A 22,395-nucleotide genomic window follows, 5' to 3' on the forward strand; every position below is an offset into this window, starting at 1 on the left:
GCACCCGACTTTTAAAAAAAATTTTATTTATTTATTCATGAGAGAGAGAGAGAGAGAGGGAGGGAGAGAGAGAGAGAAAGGCAGAGACACAGGCAGAGGGAGAAGCAGGCACCATGCAGGGATCCTGATGTGGGACTTGATCCCGGGTCTTCAGTATCATGCCCTGGGCTGAAGGCAGGCGCTAAACCGCTGAGCCACCCAGGGATCCCCAAGCATCTGACTCTTGATTTCAGTTCAGGTCATGATCTCAGGGTGGTGAGGTTGAGTCGTGTGCTGGGCTCTGTGTTCAGTGGGGACTCTGCTTAAGAGTCTTTCTCTCTCTTTCCCTCTGCCCCTCCCCCCCCTTGCATGAGCGCTCTCTCTCTCTCTCTCTCTCTCTCTCACTAAAAAGAAAAAAACTATAAAAACAAAGGGGTTACATGATTTGTCTCTGGTCTCCCAGCTAGTAAATGCCAGAGCAAACATTAGAATCCAGCCAGCCAGATGCCCCAGAGTGTCACTGGACCCAATATTCTTTCTGCCAAAGAAAAGGCGCCGAGAGGTCTGGCTGGCACTGTGATTCTTGAGCATGTTCTAATTTCTAGGAGGATGCGGAAAGTTTTGTTTTGTGTCGTTTGATGTTTCATGTTATTTGGTTTGTTTCCCTTAAAAAAAAAAAAGCATGAAAAGGGGACAGGTAAGAGGGTCCTCAAACATTATAACTCATCCTTATAAAGCAATGCCACAGCAGCATAGAGAAAAAATGGATTGATTACTCTTCCTCATGAGCCACAAGTTTAATCACTGGGGAGATAGAGAATCAAAAAAATGTGAAAAAAATAGTATATGCAAAAACAGAGTTGTTCTTTAGCGATATTATCTTTTCATAGACCATAAGTAGAAATTTGTTTCCCATAGCAAACATTCTACAGCATGATTCCTGACTCTCAGATGCCTGTGGGAGTCTATTATCCACCATATTATTGCCCTGGTATTTGATAATAGTGAGAAGAGATGATGAAAATTTTGGCAGGCTTTACACAGGGCTGATCAATATTTTCTATTTTCCCGTTTATGTGCCACTACAATTCACCAGCTGAGAGGATAAGTTAACTGGATATAGCATGAGAGAGAAAGCCAAACAGACCCATAAGTCAAGGCAAAAGGAGAAGGAAAAAATGGAAAAAAGCTGGAAGAAGGCTTAGAAGAAGCACAGCATCAAGAAGCTCATAAAGCAGCTTGTAAAGTGACGACTACACATATACGAAGGTGGTGAAGCTAGTGAGAAAGTCCCCTACGCACAGCCAGCATTGGCCTGGCATTATCACTCTCGGGCTCCATGGCACTGCCAACAATTCCAGCAGCTCTGGAAAGCACAGGTGTCAGGTGCCAGACTCAACACCACAAGGAGACTCAGAAGAGAACCTTGGGACTAGGGCCAATTTCAACACGCACTCCCTCCCTCTGAGATCTGTGCTGGTAGGCTGCAGGTGCGCCTGCTAGGGGTGATGTTGAAGCTTAGGCTCTAAGGACTCCTGGGTGGCTCAGTGGTTGAGTGTCTGCCTTCGGCTCAGGGCATGATCCCAGGGTCCTGGGATTGAGTGCCGCATCCAGTTCCCTGCATGGAGCCTGCTTCTCCCTCTGCCTATATCTCTGCCTCTCTCTGTGTGTCTCTCATCATAAATAAATAAATACAATCTTTAAAAAAAAAAAAAAGTGAAGCTTAGGCTCTAGGCTCCTGGGTCGCTGACACTGCTGAATTTTGGTGCCTTGCTTCCTGCGTCCCCTCCCTCAAGGACTTGAAAGCTGACCACAGTGGAGCAAAGCTGTGCAGATCCAGGGGGGGAAGTCACGTATTAGCCAGGTGGATTACCAGCCTCTACCTCCTTCTGAGCATGCTATGGCAGGTTAAGTGAGGAGCCTGAATCAGAGCCCACTGCCCAGTTTCCTCAACTATGTTAAACAGGGCCTGGGGACAGTGTACATTTAAGAATATCAAAGCCAAAGCATCATGCAACCAGGAGATCAGGAGATAGCATGAATCCAGGGTTAGAAATGTAGACATCTGAATTAAAAAGAAGCCAAGACAAGAAGAAGTCAGGTTTCTGGGATGGAAAGGAGATTAGGAGCCTCTGCTAAGGATCTAGTTGCTGATACAGATGGGAGGCTAGGGAGACAGAGCTCCAGAAACAGCTCCTACAGCTTGCAAGGACCTGGCTGTGTCTGCTACAGTCTCCTACACCTGGTTCTTCCTCATGAGTTTACCTGTTCCACCTGCTTGTTTTCCTACACAATTTGGGCAAAACTGGACATTTACTAAATTTGCTCTGGGAATACCAGAGCCCCATCTAGTGCACAGCCCCCATCGACAACATGTAATAAACCCATGACCCAAAGCAAAAGGACAGCTTTCTGTGAAGCTCCAGTTGACATGACCATGCAAAGAAGGGCCATCTGATGAGTGTTTGGTCTAGTGAAACACAAAACACTTAATGAGAGTTACCTCTAGGATGGGCAGGGAAGATTAGGGAACCTGGCATCAAAAGGAAGTTTTATTTCTATCTCTAAAGTTTTATTTAAAAACTAAAATTTGGAGCTTAAAATTTAATTATATATTTTACACGGTGGAAATAAATAAATAAAAATAAATTACGCTTTTCTATGTTTTTAATTTTTTTTTTTTAGGAAACAAAAAAGATGAGAGGGAGAAAAGAACAAAGGGCATAGAAGAGAGGGGGTAGCACTAGAGGGGATATAGTGGGGCGTTCTGTAGGAATGGAAGAGGAAGAGAAGAAATGTCCATGGAGAAGGACTCTGTAAGGCTAGTGAAACCCCATAGTAGACTGGCATTCAACCCAGGCTCCATAGAGCTGTTTACAAGTACCCAAACTAAAGGAAGAATGAAGATATTCTAGAAGCCCTGAAGACAGAGAGACATTCTTAGAAGGCAGGGAAAGGCCCAGAGAAGTCCTTCTAGGAACGGTGCTACCCAAGGTCCCAAAGGACAGGGAGACTAAGTTAAGTCCACGGGTAAATTTCACAGATGTTCACAGAATAACGGGGACCATCTGAACTCCCATCACACACTCTGAATTCATTTTTATGACAGCATGGCAGCATTTCTCTGGCTTGAGAATAGAGGCTAGTGAGAAAGGAGAATTCACTGTTATATTCTGGGTCAATTTGTCAGGGAATTGGCCTTTTCTGTGATAGAGTACCCAACCGACATTTACATTTCTGAAACACAAGTATGGGCAGTAAACATACTACCTGGTGACAGCCTATTTGTTGTCCTAAATGCACAAAATATCCCTTTTGGAATATGAAAGCGCTGGGTGGGTTTTTTGGTTTTTTTTCTAAAACTTTAACATCCATTGGTAAAACTAACAGCTTAAAAGTTTTTCAATGTTAGAGAGCAGAAACCATTCCAAACATGTATTGATTGTTTCCTTTCATTAACTGAATACTGGTAATGGAGGAGGATTCATAACTGCAGGCAAAAGACATCCTCTCATTAATCCCAGCTGCTTAATTAAATCAATTCAAAGGTTCTAATTTTATTGTGTCTTTTCAAATACTTGCATTCATTTGTTGGGAGAGAGATTTTGGATGGCTGAAGTTACATGTGGCTGAAATGCCTAAGAAATAAGTCTTCTACTACAAAAGGGATTGTCTGAGACAATCTACCGACAGATTCCCTCCCGGAACTTTTTAAGGCTGTCAGAGAACAAAGGCGTCATTCACAATGGGATGGACTTCCGTAAGCCACAGATGATAAAAAGAAAAAAGGTTAGCCTCTTTGCTTGACCGTTACACTTCAGTCCCGGGAGAAGGTGGAATTGTACCGCAACATCTGGCCTGCACAAAACTACCTCAATTTAAGAAAATGCGCTTATGAATCCCTTCCTGGAACAGGAGGTAATTCCACTAAGAAATGCAATAAGAAATCTACTACACAAGGTCAACAAAGGAACATCAGAACCTAGAGATCATTCAAGGCAGGACTTCAGTGAATCTGTGGTTGTCTTCAGGCCTCAGAAATGTTTTATTTTGGGGAGGGAGAAATGTAAAATTGAACAAGGTGAGTGGTAGGTTACCAGGAAGCGTTTGCATAGTTTGAACGTAAACACCAGTTTCTGACTCCTATAATCAATAGGTGACGTTTTGCCCCTTTCTCCCCAGGAAGAAAAATTCTTGACCATGGGCGGGGGGAGGGAAAGGATATCTGGAAAATCTACTTTAAAAGAGAAAAACTTGCCAAATATTACCACGACACTATTACATTATTTGATGCATGAAATGTTATATTTTTATCTCTTTTTATGAAAAGGCATGTTTATATTTTTTAAAATGCTATAGGAGATGTACCATCTTGAGATACAAAAGAAATTGGACCCCCGATCTCACAGTGGGAGGCCCCAGGAGGTCATATATCCTCTAACGGTCTTATGATTTCACAGTCATCTCTCCTTTGAATCTCAGTTTCTGCTGAATTCCTCCCCACACTCAGGTCTCACCCCAACACCACCCCTCTGGTCTCTTTACTCATTACCAATCCATTTAAACAGCTTCTTCTCATTTTCCCCAAAACATTACTTACTCATGGCATGTTGATACACATCATATATTATGGCAAGTTCCAACTATGGTGGGAATTCTATCACAGCACCACACACGCCCCCAATAATATAAAATATAATAGCTTATTATGTGCTGCTCAGTTCATTGACAAGTGACACATGCAGATTCTGATTTCATTAACATTACCCATGATGAAAAAAGAAAAAGGAAGGAAATCTAGGAAAGTGCTAATGGCAGTCATCTTAGGGTAATAAATATATTCTTTTTGTACCCCATCCTCCAAATTTTCTATATCTTCTTTGATGCACTTGCACCTCTACATTCAACCTTATCTTCTGGCCCCCAGTGCTTTGGGTTTCCTTTCTCTATCTTCAAAGAAACGTCATCTCTGCCCCAGCTTATTGATCCATTTTAAGCCTTTGGCTCTGCACCCACCATTTGCAGAGAAGAATCGCATTCCAGGAACTTATGAGAGATGACCTCCAACTCTTTGCTCCTCAAAAGTTTGCAACAGTTCAGATGGAGAATTGTCTGGAGGTTCTTTCTTTTCCTTTACAGAATTAAACGTTGGCAAAATGCCAACAATGAGAGACATTCAATAAAGCAGTCCTATATAATTCAATGGCAGTCACTGTGAGGCATTTGAGGAAATTCATCATCAGAGCTTAGAATAGCCTCTTTATGAGTACCTTCCAGAATGCTTATTTCTGTTCCAGAGCCAGGGACAAGGGAACTCTTCCTAAGAAACTTCATTTTTGAAGCAGGAGACAGAAATCACCCCTTTAAAAAAAAATTTATTCATTCATTTGAGAGAGAGAGAGAGAGAGAGAGAGAAAGCACACATGTACCTACGTACACACAGAAGTGGTAGGAGAAGGGGCAGAAGGTGAGGGCAAGGGTGAATCCCAAGTAGACTCCCCGCTGAGCATGGAGCCCCATGCAGGGCTCAATTCCAGGACCCCAAGATCATACCTGAACCCAAATCAATAACCAGACGCTTAACAGATTGAGCACTCAGGTGCCCCAGAAACTTTATCTTTAAAAATTGCATAATGACAAGAGATTTTGCTCTTTCCCTGGTCTCTGGGAAACCCAGAGCCAAACTTCCCTCCATGGGTACAGATTTTCTATGCTCAACTTTATGCTATTTTTCTTTCCCCTTAGTTGGTCCTTATGATATTTTGTATTCTTATTTTCTAAATTGTCTTCAAGTCTTTATGAAACAAGACAACTGTAAGAAAGGCGCTTTGCCTTAATGTTACAAAGGCAAACAGACTTGGAAAGTGCCCAGGGAATGACAGAAGCATATGATCAGGGTTTCCTTTTACTCTTCAGTGAATAAGCCAACAAGCTCTTTGGCAAAACAAGGCTGACAAAAGAAACGAGGGATACTTCTTCAACGTTCAGTATTTTCTCTAAGCATCGTGGGCTGCTTTCCTTTCCATAAGAAAGCTGGATATTTTTAAGAAGTTCTGAGCTAGCAAAATGTCTTCATTAAATACATTCCAACAGCTTGTCTCTGTGGTTGGTCCCAGGAAAATGTGTGTGCTTGAGAGTGCCTGGTTGCCTGTTTTACATCAGTGTAAGCATACATTAATATTCGCTTTTCAGGAAAAGAGTGTGGGTAAGGGAGAAACACATGAATTTGTGTTCCAAGTCCCTTTCACACAGAGCAGTAACAGGTTCTAACATGGCTTAGCTGAGGATAGGTCAATAGAAGATGACAAACCTGCAAATCCATGGCAACCTCCAGTTGTATAAAGGTTACTGTGGTGATTGTCATAATGCCTTACTCAGAGGTCCCGTGGAACTCAGTATGAAATAAGAAGTAGGAATATCCTTAAGCATTAAGTATTCAGGGTCAGATAGATGTCTGCTTTCGTGTTTAAAACATCCCATGCAATATGAACCACAGTTTGCATGTGGTTTCCCTCCTTAAGTACTATCCAGAAAAACTCCCATCCCTTTTTGCTAAAATACAACTGTACCTTGTCACAAAGCTGTTCTATATAGCCTCTGTTGTGACAAATGCCCTTCTCCACAAAAATAAGCCTTAAAGGAAGCCTGTATTACATAAGCAACATAGTTAAATGGAGTATGTTCTCATCATATGCCTGAAACCCTACAAAGCTCTTTACTAACGATCTCACGACTCCTAACCACCAACTTTGAAAGGCAGTCCATCCCCATTTTAATTTTGAGGCTCAGACCACTAGTAACTTGTCCAGGGTCACACAGCTACCAGATGACAGAAACAGATTTCGAGCCCAGATCTAATTCCCAATAGACACTCTTACACATAACCTGATTGGATTCTGCATGTCTGGAAGCACAACAAGTCTAAATTCTCTTTCCGGGGCCTGCCCACCTCCAAAGATCTAAGGACTCCCTGGATACTCTCCCTGGAACAAAGGGTCAATCAGTCCTTCTTGCCCCCAGTTAGTACCTGAAGCCAGACCTCAAACATCATCCTTTGATCTCAGACCATAATAGCTTCCAACAGAAGATGGTTGCTTTAAAAAACAAAGTTAATCTAGAAACTTGGTTTGGTTACGGATTCAATATTTCTCTCCCTTCCCTCCAAAAAAATTCATATGTTGAAGCCCTGGAGGTGAGTTCTTTGGGAATAATTAGGTTTAGATGAAGTCATGAAAGTTGGGACCTCCAGGATGGTATTAGTGTCCTTATAAGAAGAGGAAGAGAGACCAGAGTACTGTCTTTCTCTCTCTGCCATGTGAGTACACAGAAAGAAGGCAGTCATCTGTAAGCCAAGAGGAGAGTTCTCACTAGGAACCAAATCAGTCACTTGGTCTTGGAATTCCCAGCATCCAGAACTTGAGAAATAAATTCTTGGTGTTTAGCCACCAAATTTATGGTATTCTTACTAGGCAGACCAAGTTTGACTAATACATCCAGTGTCCCATGAAGCTCAAAATGTCTTCTATTGATAAATAAAGAACTTACATGACTCAACACCAAAACAACAAATAATCTGATTAAAAATAGGCAAAGGACCTGAATGGACGTTTTTCCCAAAGAAGACCAACAGATGGCCATCAGACACATGAAAAGATGCTCAACATCACTCAGCATAAGGGAAATTCAAATTAAAACTACAATGAGACATCACCTTACATCTAGTAGCATGGCTAGAATCAAGACAAGAAATAATAAATCCTGATGAGGATGTGAAGAAAATAGAATCCATATAAGCAATCAATCTACAGATTTGCTGCAATCCCTATAAAAATACCAACAGCATTTTTTATAGAACTAGAACAAATATAAGATTTATATGGAACCACAAGACTCCAGATTCCCAAATAACGAATCTAAAAGTACCACAATTCCAGATTTCAAGATACACTACAAAGCTCTAGTATCAAAACAATATGGTACTGGCATAAAAGTAGACACATAGATCAATGGAACAGAATAAAGATCCCAGAAATAAACCCACGATTATAGGGTCAATTAATCTACAACAAAGGGAGCAAATACATACAATGAGGAGAAGTCTCTTCAATAAATGGTGCTGGGAAAACTGGACAGCTACATGCAAAAGAATGAAACTGGACCACTTTCTTAAATCATACAATGAAAAAACCCTCAAACTCTCAAAATGGATTAAAGATCTAAATGTGAGACTTGAGACCATAAAAGTCCTAGAAGTAAACAGGCAGTCATGTTTTTGACATTGGCTTTAGCAACATTTTTCTAGATAGTCTCCTCAGGCAAGGGAAACAAAAACAAAAATAAACTATTGGAACTACACCAAAATAAAAATGTTTTGCACAGCAAGGGAAACCATCAATGAAACAGACTTACTACGAAGAGGGAAAGGATATTTGCAAGGGACACATCTGATAAGGGTTAATATCCAAAATATAAAAAGAACCTCAACATCAAAAACATATAATCTGTTTAAAAATGGGCAGAGGATATGAAGACACATTTCCATAGAAGACATACAGGTGACCAACAGACACATGAAAATATGCTCAACATCACTCAGCATCAGGGAAATGCAAATCAAAACCACAATGAGGTATCACCTTATACCTGTCAGAACGGATAAAATTGAAAAGGCAAGAAATAACAAGTGTTGGTGAGAACAGGTAGAAAAAGGAACCCTTGTGCACTATTGGTGGGAATGTAAATTGGTGCAGCCACTGTGGTAAACAGCATGGAGGTTCCTCAAAAAAATTAAAAATAGAAATACCATATGATCTACTAACTCTGCTACTGGGTATTTATGCAAAGAAAACAACAATACTGATTCAATAAAATATATAGACACCCCTACATTTGTTGCAGCACTGTTCACAGTAGTCAAATTATGGAAGCAACCCAGTGTCCATTGAGAGATGAATGGATGAAGAGGTGGTACACAAACACACACACAAAGAAGAATGAGACCTTGCCATCTGTAGCAACATGGCTAGACCTAGAGAGTATTATGTTAAGTGAAGTAAGTCAGACAAAGACAAATATCCTATGATGTCACTTACATGTGAAATCTAAAAAACAACAAAATAACAACAACAACAACAAAAAATGAAAAGCAGAAACAGACTCATTAATACAGAGTACAAACTGTTGATGGCCAGAGGGGAGGACTGTGGGCAGAGGGGCAGAATGGGTGCAGGGGAGTAGGAGGTATAGCTATGGAATGAATAAGTCACAAGGATAAAATATAAAGCATAGGGAATGTAGTCAATGCTATTCTAACAGTATTAAATGGTGACTGACGGTAGGTACACTGTACCATGGTAAACATTGTGTAATATATAGAATTGTTGAATCACTATGTCCTACACCTGAAACTAATGTAACATTATGTGTCAACTATACTTTAATAAAAAATGTTTAATTAAACAAATTAAAAAGTCTTCCATTGGCTATCCCTGCCTTCACTGGAAAATGTGGTCACTTCCAGCTATGTCCAGAGCAGCGTGGTAAGCAGGACCTCTTCCCTAGTGCTTCTCAGTGAGAATGGTACCACTTCCACAGGGTGTTTTGGGAGTGTAAGAGCACATTTTGGTTGTCACAATGACTGGACTTGTGTTGCTGGCCTTCGGTGGGAAGGACCAGAGATTCTAGACAAAGCAAAGCAGGTGACGCAGACATCAAGAAAAATGGCCCGTGTGATTCAAATATAAAAATATTCTACCAAGGCATTAAAGGCTTCTCCCCTGTTTATAATGATCTGAGCCTAGATCCTGGTACTATTTTATATATAAACACAACATATCCGGGTGGTTTTAACAGACCCCACAGTTTCTACAAATGCAACTACCATGTGCAGTACAGGAAAGATTTTTGCTTATTTTGTTTGGAACATTACCAATTATGGCTTACCATTTCAAAAAAATATCCTATCACTAATAGCTATGCCCCTTGTGATAGGAGTCTACAAATCACTATTACTATAACAGTTGGCAGATGGGCTCACAAAGATTCCGTGTGCACAGTATCAGATGCAGCACCGTGTCTTCTGCTGTGGTTGGGTCCTATTACTCCTTTACAAACTGTTTTTCTTCCTTTTTCCTTTATGCTACACTTAGGACATTATTCTGATTATATTTTGTGGATTATACATATGTATGTGATATTATCTATGATTTTCACTGCAGGATAGGGAAGGGGCATCTCAAGATACTACCTAAAGGGAGAAACTGAAAGTGTTGAGAACCACTCCCCTCTCCCTCCAAACAGAGGGCAGACTCCTGCCTGGGTAACATGGATTTTCAGGTGGAGGGAAGGAAGGCCTCCTAATTCAGTGTCATCTCAGGTGAGGGTGCCCCCATACAACAAGCGACTTGGGATCCCATCTCTTATAATTCATCCACTTGAGCCATTTGCTCAGAGCCAGATCCCTTGCTTTTGGAAACAAGGCAACATTCAGCACCACTCTCTTCCAGTATATCATTCTATCCCTAGTGCTTTTAATTGAGGCTTTTTCTACTTCTAAGTATTTGATCACCCAGTGCACCCAGAAGGTCTCTATAACCTGAAATATAGTAACAGGGGATTGAGATTTTGGTCCTTTCTTTTTTTTCCCCCAGAAGGGTCACTGAAGTCTTTTTACAGATTTACTTACCCCTTCCCCTTTCCTAATAAGTTCTGACTATCAATACACTGTAACAGGAAAAACCTCACTGGGTACTCCGTGAAAACCACTGACCATCACTTACATGTACATTCTCTCCTTGGAGCCAGGTGAAATGCTCTAAGAGATAGGTAGGGTGACAACTGTCTCCTTACTCCAGCTAAACAATGCCAGCCTCAGCAGGGAGTTAAGGAGCCTCCTCAAGAACGGGGAGCTCAGGAGTGACAGAGCCCAGATGCAAATCCCAGTTTCTGAATCCAAATACCAGCACAGATCCCATCACATTAAAGTGATAAAAATGAAAATGTTGCAAAGCCATCCCAGAGTCAAAAAAAAGTCCCTTCAATTACACTCCTTTGAAAATATATGTTTTGTTTCTTAATCAAGGCAACAGAGTCCAGACAAGCAGAGAGGACATTACTTACATTCTGGGCATATCTTATCGCCAGTGGGGTCCAGAAATCCTTCTCTCTCACACACACACGACCTCCTACCTGTGACTCACTCAGCTACTTGTAATGGAACATGTCCAGGCAACATAAAATTTTATCTAGGGGTTGCAAATTTCAGGTTGGAGTTATCGAACACCAGTGCTTGTTGTCCACCATGTTCCTGAACTCAAAGATCCTACAGAGCCTGGGGAAAACACACATTTCAAGAGTGCCACTTTTTAGGGTATTGTTCTCCAGCACAGCAGGAGAGCCATCTGCTCTGAAATCCCATGTTGCTTTGGCAAGGGCCATTCTCTCGTTTCCTTATCAAGCATGGGCACTTCACCATTTCTCTGTCTGGGGTACCTCTGAGCAGCTGGGCAGCTTGCCAGGCAGTGATGGAAGAGCTCTCCTGTGCATCCCTTAGAGCTAACTCAGATCTGTGAGCGAGAATGGCTATGGGCTTCCAGGACCCAGAAATTGGTGCTCACAACTATGAGGCAGGCAGCAGGCAGAGGACAGACTTGCCTCTCCAGGGCCTACCCACCAGAGCTCATATCTTAAGAATGGCGTATGTTCCATATAAGCTATGTCACTGAACAAGTACCACAGATCTCCTTCCATGGTTAAAATTACACACAGTGGAACCCTACTGTTAACTACTTTTCATGAAGCCATTTTCATGCAAGGCAGGTGTCTCTTATGTCCAGTCCCAGACTCTGTGTGCCAAGTTACATAAGGATTCCAGTAAAAAGTGTCACTTCGAGGAGAGGCCCATGCCACATGTTCCAAAGCACAGAACTTTACAAAGGCTTCAAACATGTTGGGCCTGAGTTCTGATTCCAGTAGGAGTTTCAGGTATAGTCACAGGGTAGAGGTCATCCTCATTAATCACTTAGGAACCCTTTAAATGTGTACAGCTGCAGCCTCCGTAGGCTTCATGGTTTTGATCCCCCAAACTATGGGAATGTCAATGCAGTTGAAAAGACTGGACAGTCTTTCAATGTTTAAGAATAACAGAAGGGAGGCAAAGTTGCATGGTGAATAAACAGGAATGCTTCATGATCCTCAACCTTCTCGGGTATGACCACATGTCCATAATGGCAAACTTTTCATATACCCCTTCCCACATGAAACTAACAACCAAGGTCAAAGGTACGCTATGAAAAAGCATATGACCAGAGCAAGGGGTTCTGAGTAGGAAGAGGGAGTGATGAGCCCACAGAGATAGGTGGGGGGCAGGAGGCTCCAAGTGTCCAGCCTAAGGGGATGAGCCTTTGGAAGGAAAGACACTGGAAGTTTCTCCCCAAGTATAATGTGTACAACGGGGAAAGCTAAGAGGATAAATTTGGCAGTTCAATTACAAATAAATGCCACAAACCATCACAGTCTCTTATTCAATGCAAATAAATAAAAATTCCCACCATACCCCCAAGCAGATTTATTTTTTTAATTAAACAAGGGAATATATGGGGAGAAAACCACAGAGAACCCTTCAAAAATCCAGATAACCACATGAAAAGGCACAGTCGGCTCACTGCTGAGGTTGTAAACCCAACACGCACACTGCCAAGTCTAGACGCTGGACAGGTATTTATAGCTGAGCAAGATTTAAATGGCCAGTTACGTTTCCTTCCAGAGATACTTCGGTGATTAAGAAATAAAGATTCTAACAGAACAGCTACTCTACCTGACAGCATATCAGACCTGTTAGCAGAAATAAACGAACTACTGCCATCTCACATCAGAGTCCAAGGAAATGGGAAGAGAATTGACCTGATTGGTAAATAGTTCCTGTTTTCACCTTCAATTTCCAAATAATCCTTGTTGCCATATTTACAATAATTTCTCCAGTGACTCTTCCCCTGAAATGGACTTGATTTCAGGAAATGCTATTAGAGCCACAAGGCACTGTTCCATTTCTCTTCATATTCTGTGAATTATCTCCCATGGGCAGAATCTGCTGAGATTTCTTTCTTTTTTTTTTTAAGATTTTATTTATTTATTCATGAGAGACACACACAGAGAGAGAGAGAGAGAGAGGGAGGGAGGGAGAGAGAGAGAGAGAGAGAGAGAGAGAGAGGCAGAGACACAGGCAGAGGGAGAAGCAGTCTCCATGCAGGGAGCCTGACTTGGGACTCGATCCTAGGTCTCCAGGATCATGCCCTGGGCTGAAGGCAGCACTAAACTACTGAGCCACCCGGGCTGCCCCCTGCTGAGATTTCTTGAGAGAGCTAGTCAGGAGGCTGGGTCAAGATCAAGGGGATGGAGTGAAAAAAAAAAGGGGGGGGGAGCAACTTGATTGGATGTGATTAAAATGTCCTTGCAAAGCAGAAACAGGAATTTAATGGCTACAAAATAATTTGTAGAAATTATAAATTATAAAACAATAATTTGTTTGAATAACTACTGTTTTTTTTTTCCCTTCAAGTTATTAACAAAAGTTCTTACAGCTGCACTCTGCTGCAAGATCCTAATCAAAACAACACAGGGAGATAGGATGTTTTCATTTCTCTTTTCAACGACTCTTCTATAAGACTCTAGGTTTTACCTAAGGTGAGCCAATGATAACACAGATACTAACTACTTGTTACCTCTTGTTTTGTTCTATCATTTTGCTTTTTTTCTGGCTTTTTTTTTTTTTCGCAAAAAAAAAAAAGTGCCAAATGGAAGCCAATTCTATATGGCCATTTGGGAGAAAAGGAGGAGAAACCATAAAAATGTTCAGTGTGCCTTTTTGAAGCCTGTGACATAGACTTCATCAAGAGGCTTCACTTAAGTGGAGGCATCTAGCCACCTTTAGTGTCGACTCCCATCTCTCTCTGTGAGATTTATAACTCACACAATCCGGAGACACTCGCTTCAACTCAGAAAAGGTACTGATCTGTGCGTGAGCTCCTCCAAACTGCTGCAGGGGGATTATTCTCCCTGAGCGTGGGGTCCACAGTCTCCTCTGGGGAGTAATGATGTCATGTTTGCAGAGTGCTTTGAACCTTCTCAGAAGAAAGGCAGTGTGCAAATTCAAGACATTCTTCACACGCTGTGTAAGACATTGCCTTCATTTTTTTCTGTTTTGTATTTAGAAAACTGCCCCTCTAGCCAGGCTACGCTATAGAAGAAAGAAGATCTTCCGTGACCTTCCCAGATTTTTCTCTTGAGGGTTCTGAATAGTCTTTATGTCAACCAGCCCTGTCTCCCTCACCTCTTTGTTCTTTCTTGGAGTCTCTGGCAAAGCCAAGAGAGAAATGAAGCAATGTAAAGACAAAAAACTAAACACCACTCCATCCTCCCTGCAGTCACTGACTCCCAGAACAGTGCCTCTCCGGAGTTCAATAAAGTGAACCAAAGAACCTGATTAAAAGATCTGTTCGTATATTCATCCCAATTCAACTTCACCAACCTGGCAGGCCTTCTAAGTATTTAAACCATAATTTTTACCCTTCGAGGTGTTTACTTCTGATGGCAGGAAAGGAATAAGTTTTGATTGCAAAGAAGGATGTTGGTGCCATTGGGGTTTTTGTGTTAAGGTGAAAAGGAAACATCAGATCTAGCGTAAATCTCAGGTATGGCTCTTCTCCCAAACCTCCTTATCCCAATTTCAGGACTATCTCCCTCTCCATCTCTATCTGTAAAAGACCTCTGATCTGCGCTTCCAAACGGCCTTCCGTTATCTTCTTCCCAAAGCATATCCAGGTCGGTTTAGGAACAAGCTCTGATTGGGGTCATTAGCCATCAATCATCCTTCCATATAAGTCAGTAACCAAGAACCACCCTTCATCTCTAGAAGGAAGCCTCTCCCAAAGGGTGAAGCTTTTTATGTTGTTCACATGCAAGAATAATCAGACGCAGCCCAGAAGAATTGCTGTAATAAATATACCTTCTGAGAGAGTTCCATTTCCCCTGGATCAGGGGAAATAATTCTTAAGATCTCAAAATAGAATGCCAACTTCTAGGAGGCGCTAATTCTATTCCCACCAAGGTTAACACAACCGCAACCTGTGCTTTGTGATCGTATCAGAGAATCAGCTGAAATCACTATTCATTTATGTTCAAAAACATACGTTCTCTCCCACACAATTTATTCAAGGGTTCCTTTAAGATTTCAGTGGAAGACCCAGCTCCTGCTGGAAGTGCTTCTCCAATTACAATGGGATCCCCTTAACTCTTTGATCTGTCTATCCGTTTACTCCCGACTTCTGACTCTGGGAATCATTAAGTGGTCTTTCCTCTCTTAGATGGCAAACTCTGTCATGCCTCATAATTGAGTGGGCACTCGATAAATGAATGCTATAGTGCTCTGAGGAATAATACACTTCCTATTGGCAGCAAATCCGAGAGAAACTTCCTTAGAAGAAAGCACTGTCAATTACCACTTAACAAGGCTGGATTTTGGCTCCCACAGAAAAACCAAACAAAACAGTAACAACTCACCCCCAACAGCAACCACATCACTATCTGGCCACTGCCCTCCTGTCACCTGGCAAGTGGCTGACCCCATAGCAGGTCCTTGTTGGTAGACTGACTCATAAAGGCATGAGAATGGCGATAGGTAATCCATCACTGATAGGTAGACGCCAGCGGGGTGCCTGAGCGTCTGGCTCTGCAGAGCTTCTGGCCTCCCATGGTCCTTGGCTCTCTTACAGCTGACACATCCAGCTGGGGTGAGAGATGTCAGGCTGGGAGCAGGATGCACAGAGAGGACGGGGAGGCCATTCTGGAATCCTGGCAAGGGATTTGCCTGTTTCTTCTGCAGCAGCCCACAACTTCTCTGTCACCCTGATGGTGAAGCCTATTCCATCGTGACTACACAGTCTTCCTTCTACACTGGCCAGGCTAGAGCTTTGGGCTTGACACCAAGTGGTTCGCAATGAGAATGCGAGTCTCCTAGGAAGTTCCATGCCCCAGCCCCATTTCCAAGCTTCGTTATCAAATGGGGCTAGAGTAGAACTTGGTGTTGATACTCTGAAAAGCTCTCCAGGGGATGTGAATGTACAGGCAGGATGCAGGACCCCTGCTCTCTTTCGTTCCAACCCTCAGCCCGTACCTGCAATCCCTGTCTTTATGGGTGGCTGTTGATAACAGTAATAATAAATGTCACCTTTAGTAATAGTACCTAGCAATTCCTGAGCATTTATTATATGCCAGGCACTGTTGTGAGTGTTTTACTCATATGAATGCACTGAATTCTACTAAGAAGTGGGTGCATTTGTCATTCTTATTTTTTCAGGTGAAAACACTGAGGACATAGGGAGAGGTTAAGCAATTTGCCTCAAATTTCACAGCTAGTGGGTGACAGAGCCAGGCTTTGAACCCAGGACAACTGGGTCTAGCACCTTCCCTCTTAACCATTACCCTACACTGGCTCTCTGTCCTCATTTTTTTTTATATAAATTTTTTTTAATTTTATTTATTTATGATAGGCACACAGTGAGAGAGAGAGAGAGGGGCAGAGACACAGGCAGAGGGAGAAGCAGGCTCCATGCACCGGGAGCCCGATGTGGGACTCGATCCCGGGTCTCCAGGATCGCGCCCTGGGCCAAAGGCAGGCGCTAAACCACTGCGCCACCCAGGGATCCCTGTCCTCATTTTTTTAAAAAAGATTTATTTGAGAGAGAGAGAAGAAGATAACGAGTGGGGGAAGGGACAGAGAGAGAAGCAGACTCCCCACTGAGCAGGAAGCCTGACGCTGGGCTTGATCCCAGGACCCCCAAGATCATGACCTGAGCCGAAGGCAGACTGAGCCGTCCAGGCCCCCCTCCCCTCTGTATTCAATGCACAAAGGCTTTCAGATACCACAAAGATGCCCTCTGGATCCTATATGGATATAATCATCTCCCCAGATAGCGATATTTCTGATACACATATCTACTCCCATTGCACCCTGACCTTTTATAACTTACTAATTGCTCATGGGATAAAAATCCAAAAAATATACAAACACCTTCCTTGATGGGCCTGGACTACTCCTCTGGGATCTACTCCCACCTTCAGCCACTCTACCCTCCAACAATTCTGAATTATTAGCCGTTACTTCCATCCACCAGAGAAGCCTGAAAGCAGGCTGGAGAACCAGAAGTGCCCCCTCCACACTCTAAATATGGTTGTTGTTGGCATTAGTACTCCTTGTTAGTGCGTTTCTGAAACAATTTAGAGATGCTAAGACAAAGCCTTCCCAAAGAGCCAGCTTGGCAGGAAGAACATTCATTCAGAAATTCACCCCTTCAAGGGTACAGACCAGCAATATAACACAAATTCAGGTCATACACGTAACAAGAAAACATTAGATACATCAACTCTCCACTTCCACAAAACTAGAAGTTGAAATATGGAATTATCATGATGCAATGACATATCCTTAAAGATCTTGCTACATTACTTATAACTTACAGATTAAAATCATTGTCTGAATGAACATTGATGCTTAGCTGGCTCAGTAGGAGCCCCAAAGCCCCCATTTTCTTAGAAACTCCCACCGTAACAATGTTTTAAATGCTCTAGCACCGCATTCCAAAACGTCCTGTCAATTGCAGTCATGGCAGATGAGAACAATCCAATCTGGGGCCACTAGCTTAAGATGTAATTATGGAGAGCTCCTGGAAAATAAGGTAAACCTGGTCCAGCACTTGATTCCTTCAGTGAAAAACAGAAAACAGAACCCAACATTTGAAAAATACAGGACACCCGTGAGTTCACAATGCAACTGGACTGTGGATGTCCCATGTTGGTGTCATCAATCCAAATGTAAACTACTTGGGGTTTGCTTTCCTCTTTCCAGGTCTATAAATCTGCCCACTACGTGCTGACAGTGCATTCACAACTGGTTTTCTACTGGGCAAGACTCAGTTTGTGCTCTCTCTTGAGCTATCAGCTAACATTCCCTGACCCTACTCATTACCTACCACATATTACAGAATCATCTGACTTCTCACTCTAGCTCAAGATATCTCAATGGTGGCACCTCTGACATTTCGAACCAGACAGATCATGCTTTGTTGTAAGGGCCTGTTCTGTGTACCCTAAGCTATTTGTCTAACAGCAGCCCTGGGCTCTATCCCCTCTATGTCAATGGTACCTGTCCCCGAGGCACGACAACTAACAATGACTCCAGATGTTGCCAAATATTTCCCAAGGGCAAGATCGGTCCCATTCCCGAACCACTGGCCTAGCTTCATACTTACCCATTTTGGAGTTTCACTCCAACCGTAAACTCTTTACCATGTTCAGCTACATTTTTTTTCCCTGAGATTGTTCAAAAGCAGCCTGCAAAGCAGTCTTTGGCCTTGGGATTTCTAACATGGTTTTGTTAGAATGTAACCTCAGGAGGGACTCCTCTGTCCTACGTCCACATTAAGCATTTGATTTCGGTTGAGGTAGGGGTGTGGAGTTGACTTGGCCATGATGCACAAGAAAGCAGCTTAGAGACAGTCCTTCCTAGTACCTGTATTCCTTTTCACACTTCGCTGCAGGCGAGGATAGGCATCTTACTTTTCCACTGGATGGTCACACACGGTGTTTTGCCTAATGCTTTATGATCATGTACACTACATCCCTCAAGAGGCCACCTGTCTCAGTCATTTACTTGTCAGTAACAGAAAACTCAATCCAAACAGACTTAGGCAACAAAGAGAATTTATTGGCTCGGGTATGTGAAAGGTCCTACAGAATCACCACTTGTAGGAAAAGCTGACCTCCACTTGGGTTGGAGGTCAAGTTTGGGTGGCATCTCTCTGATTGTCTCAGCCTCCTCTTCTCCATGAGTCAACTGGTCTTCAAATAGGCTTCCGTCATTGTGGTACAATGACTATAGAAGCTCTGGCCCAAGGTCCATATGACATTGCTTCAAAGAGGGTGCCTTTCTAATGAAGCAGAAGTCCTGAGCTTCATCAGAACTGGACAGACTTTAGTAATATGCTTAGGGCTGAAGCATCCCACCAATGTGGCCAGGAGAAGGCCACAGGCTCACTGGTTGAGGCCCTTGAATCAATCACAGAGGCTGAGGGAGGTAAGTTATGCTGATGGGTTTTGAACAGTATTTCTCAAAGTGTGTTCCCTGACTGCTGGCATCAGCATCACCTGAGGACTTGTTATAAATACAGATTTTTTCAGGCCCCATCCCAGACTTGCTGAATTGGGAACTCTGGGCTGGGGACCAGTAATCCATGTTTTAATAAGGCTTGCAGATGGTTCTGATGGAGGCTAAAATTTGTGACCCACTGGCTTACATCATCAGGCCCTATGCCCAGAGCCTGGAGTGGGGTGAATCCCATGCATTCCACTGGGCTGTCACACAATCAGAAAAGGATACAGCAGAGGCCTCAGAAGTTAACAAAATCCTTTAAAAGGGGAAAGATCATTTCACTTCTTCCTGTGGCATGGCTATGGGGTAGAAAATGTAGTGATCAGAGCTTCAAACTAGCAACTGGTCTGAAGATTATTCCTGCTGCCCATACCAGTTAGCGTACAGGGCTTGAAGACAAGAAAACACCCAACAGTAGGGTCTGCATTTTCTGTGGGTCCCACCCCACTCACCCTGGAGAAATTGGACAAATATGTGTATGCATATTGAAAAAAGAAAGCTACTTGGTCGTTCAAACTGCATCAAAGAAGGCATTCTCTGAGGAAGTTTCTTAATCGTGGCTCATCCTGAGAATCAGCTGGAGTAAGATCACACACAGCCCCTTGGAACAGATCCTAGACCCACCAAGCAAGGATCACCAAGGGAGGAGTTGGGAACCCGCACTTTCTGCAGATACTGCCAGGGATCCTTGTGGATTATACATGTTGAGAAAACACTGTTCTAAGAGATACATCCAAAGGGCTAGGGAGAAAAATCTCATGAAGGAATTATATGAACATTTCTGAGTGCAAATAATAGTTTCTTCCTCTTGTTTATGTGTGTTCTCCTCACTACTAGGGCCCCGAATTGTTCTTCTTCTCGACTTACCTGCTTCCCAACTACGACATTCTTCATGCCAGTGCCAGAGTGGACGTTCTAGAATGCACTGGGTATCAGGGCTCCAATCGAAACTCATCCATTCAACAGTGGTTTGTTTCCTCCAACGAAGAGAGCTAGAGGTGTTCACATGGAAGGACTCAGCTAGGTGTTCCTGCCAATATTCTATTACATGGAGACAGCAGTGGGCTCATGGATATATTTTTTTATTTACAGAAGTAAATTAGCAAATAAAGAGTGCCATAACTGTACCAATTATAGTTATGTCAATACAATTCTGTCCCCTGAGGATAAAATTGAGTACATTTTTTAAAGTAAAGAAATAGAATATGTCAGTGTCGCTGGGTATTCAGAGTATGCTTTTTAAAAGGCTTGTTCTCTGTATTTTAGAGTTACTACTTTGTGAATCACATAACTTAATAAATTTTTTAAAATTACAAAAGCAAACAAACACAAAGGTCCATCACCCATCCTCGCCATGGCCTGCGGGATGGAGGCCGGGTGTTACCATGACATATAAGTCTTCACATAATCCAGTCCCAACCTCTCCTCCTTAGGCTTCTTCTCTACCATTAGCCCATTTGAAACCCACCCTTGAAACATCTTGTGTCGCTTGCATATTCTTGAGTACCTGATAGTTTTTTGCCTCTGCTTCCTCTGCTCACCCTGGTCTTCCTTCCCCGTTCACTCAGCACATCAGCCAAGTAATGGTGGGTAATGATGAGGTAACAAAATCCCAGTAGATGAACACAACACAGGTTTCTTTTATACTTACTCCACGTAAAGATGCTGCAAGTTTTCTCTCCAAAGACCCAGGTAGTAAATATCTTAGGCTTTGTGAGCAATATACAGTTTCTGTTCCAGATTTTCCTTCTTTGTTTTGTTAATATTTTTTTGGGGGGGGGAGGGTGGATTTTTTGTACAATCTTTTTAAAAATGTAAAAACCATTCTTATATTCCCAGGCCATCCAAAAAACATGCCACCAGCCATTTGCTGATCTCTATTCTACATGACCATTGTCAGAGAGATGTAGACAGCAGAGAAATACTCATGTAGTCATTCACACTGGGTTCATGAAGCAGTCAGATCTTGCACATTTTCTGTTATTAGACAGCAGACAAAAAGCAAGGGTCTAAATGCAAGTAATTAAATGTTCAAGTCTTCAAGTAGTACCCTGTGACTTCTTACGAATAATTGTCCAAAATTTGTCCTTCAGTCCCATCCAATCATAAGGGGGGCAGAAAGTGCAACCCTACCATGTGCCCAGCAGGAATAAGAATTGGAATTACTTGGTCAGGGTGCCTGGGTGGCTCAGTGGTTGAGCGTCTGCCTTTGGCTCAGGTCGTGATCCCTGGTTCCTGGGATCCGGTGCTGTATCGGGCTCCCCGCGAGGAGCCTGCTTCCCCCTCTGCCTGTGTCTCTGCCTCTCTCTGTGTCTCTCATGAATGAATAAATAAAATCTTAAAAAAAAAAAAGAAGAAGAAGAAAAAGTACTTGGCCAAAACAATGACTCTACTCAGGTCAGCATCAATTGCCCTGGAAAGCCTTTTCTGGCACCCTTGTTCCACAGCCATAGTAGTTACTCTTCCCCTACAATTTTATAGCACCTTGAGCATCCCCTTGGCTGTCCCTTGAGTACTGTAACTGCTATTTCTCTGCCTCCCCATCCAGATCCTGAGCTTCCTCGGGTAGGCATCTCCCTATGCCCACTGCATAGCACAGTGTCTGCCTCCCGGGGATGCTCAATGTGTGTTGCCTCAACCAATATATAAATGCGATGGACTGTGGGAGTCAATGATTGCCTCTGAATTTACCTGAAGGCTTCTGAATCTAGCAGTGTCAACCTTTCTGAGACCAGTTAGTTCAACCACACCCGTCTCCACTCAGATAAGTTTCTCATTTTGGTTATTCGGTTATTTTCTGTATTAAGTTCATTTCCCCTTACAACTGTTTTCTTCAATCAATGCTTTGCAGAGAGCTGGTCCCTGAGGCCACAGAGCGTGCTGACTTTATGTGGATTAGTTTTCAGTTTATAGGTCAGGAGGCAGGCACAGAGAGGCCCAGTGATTTTCCTAAGTTCCACAGCCAATCAGAGCTACAATTAAATATTATGCTTCCTATCAATTCAACGATAAAGCTACAAGACTAATCACAGAGCCTCAGCTAAGTTCACCAACAGATTATTTATATCCCTTGGAGAGGCAGAAAGCATGCATGTTTGTCAAGTATAAGTGTATTATCATAACAGTGTTTAGCTTGGAATACCTATGCATTTATCTCTGAGAAAAAATATTAAAAACAAGCCACATTGACTGTTTATTAATGTCATGCTTTTTAA

The sequence above is a fragment of the Canis lupus genome, chromosome 1 (genome assembly GCF_011100685.1).
Source record: "Canis lupus familiaris isolate Mischka breed German Shepherd chromosome 1, alternate assembly UU_Cfam_GSD_1.0, whole genome shotgun sequence".
In the NCBI taxonomy this organism is placed as follows: domain Eukaryota; kingdom Metazoa; phylum Chordata; class Mammalia; order Carnivora; family Canidae; genus Canis; species Canis lupus.